The sequence below is a fragment of the Loxodonta africana genome, chromosome 4, assembly GCF_030014295.1.
Source record: "Loxodonta africana isolate mLoxAfr1 chromosome 4, mLoxAfr1.hap2, whole genome shotgun sequence".
Lineage (NCBI taxonomy): Eukaryota > Metazoa > Chordata > Mammalia > Proboscidea > Elephantidae > Loxodonta > Loxodonta africana.
This window is the reverse complement of record NC_087345.1, coordinates 18070428-18071607: the sequence shown is the minus strand read 5'-3', so window position 1 is coordinate 18071607 and position 1180 is coordinate 18070428. Positions and strand designations below refer to the sequence as shown.

Sequence of the window (1180 nt, the reverse complement as noted above, 5' to 3'; positions counted from 1 at the left end):
GCTCAAGCATGACAATGATTGTGAGGATGGCGCAGGACCGGCAGGGTTTTGCTCTATTATACATGAAGTCCCTATGAGTCGGAGTTGACTCAATGGCAACTGTTTTTTTTTTTTTTTTTTTGCAGTTGGCCTCAGGTAAGTCTGAATCCAGAGGATAAAAAGAATCTTCGGGCTTCTGTCCTTCCATCTCTCAGATAGGCTTTACTCATGAAGGCAAGAAAGTCCCAGCCTTCCCAGATGCAGCCCTTCCCAGCTTAGTTCTCCCAAGTGGAAAGGGCAGGGGAGCTTCTATTTCCAGAATGCTTTATACATTAGCGGAGACTGACTCTGTTCAGGATGAGTTGACCTGCCTTTGTTGGGATGGGCTGTTGGGAACAATATGCCATCAGTTCCCCAGTGGAAAGGGGAAAATGGGGAAAGGAGGTAGAGGATGAAAAGGCAAGAGAAGGTGCACTATCTGCCCCTCCCTTTTCACAAACATTTAGATTATTTCAAACTTTTTATTATGCATAGTGGTTAAGGGGATCCCTATGGGTCAAAGGCTTCTTGCATGATTATTTATTAGGCTCCAGTTGTGGGGCAGTGGTTAAGAGCCGCAGCAAGCTACGGCTGCTGACCAAAAGGTCTGCAGTTCAAACCTACCAGCTGCTCCTTGGCAACCCTATGGGGCAGTTCTACTCTGTCCTGTAGGGTCGCTATGAGTCGGAATCAACTCGATGGCAACGAGTTTGTTTTGTTTTCTCTTAAAATAAAGTGTCCAAACTGGGATGAGTTCCCTAGATGGCACACATGGTTTGTGCTTGACTGTTAACCTAAAGGTTGGTGATTTGAACCCAACTAGGGGCTCCCCAGAAGAAAGCTGGCAACCTGCTTCCGTAAAGATCACAGCCAAGAACACGCTTTGGAGCGGTCCTATTCTGGAACTCATGGGTCACTGACAACAACTAACAACAAACTGGGCAACGGAAAATAAGGGAGAAGGCACTTAGAAAAGGGGAAGGAGGAGTCTTTTCTCCCACATTATAATAGTAAACCATGTCAGAGGAAATTGGAATAGATTTTTTTTAAAGTATAGGGAAAAAATAGCAACTATCAACATTCTGGAGTATGTCTTTGCTTTATAAATCTTATAATCCAGGGGTTTTAAATAGTCGTGATCTCATTACCTACGCCGTTTTGT

General features: G+C 44.5%; 1 protein-coding gene across 2 annotated transcripts in view; it reads left to right on the top strand.

Annotated features, from left to right (window-relative positions):
• The window catches only part of APOL6 (apolipoprotein L6), a 20991-nt gene extending 20856 nt beyond the window's left edge, over window positions 1-135 (top strand). For both annotated transcript variants that reach the window (XM_023559969.2, XM_023559968.2), the window contains one exon: window positions 1-135. This exon is cut by the window's left edge and continues 1344 nt beyond it. The gene's annotated coding sequence lies outside the window, so the exon portion shown is untranslated.
• Window positions 136-1180: the final 1045 nt, after the last annotated feature.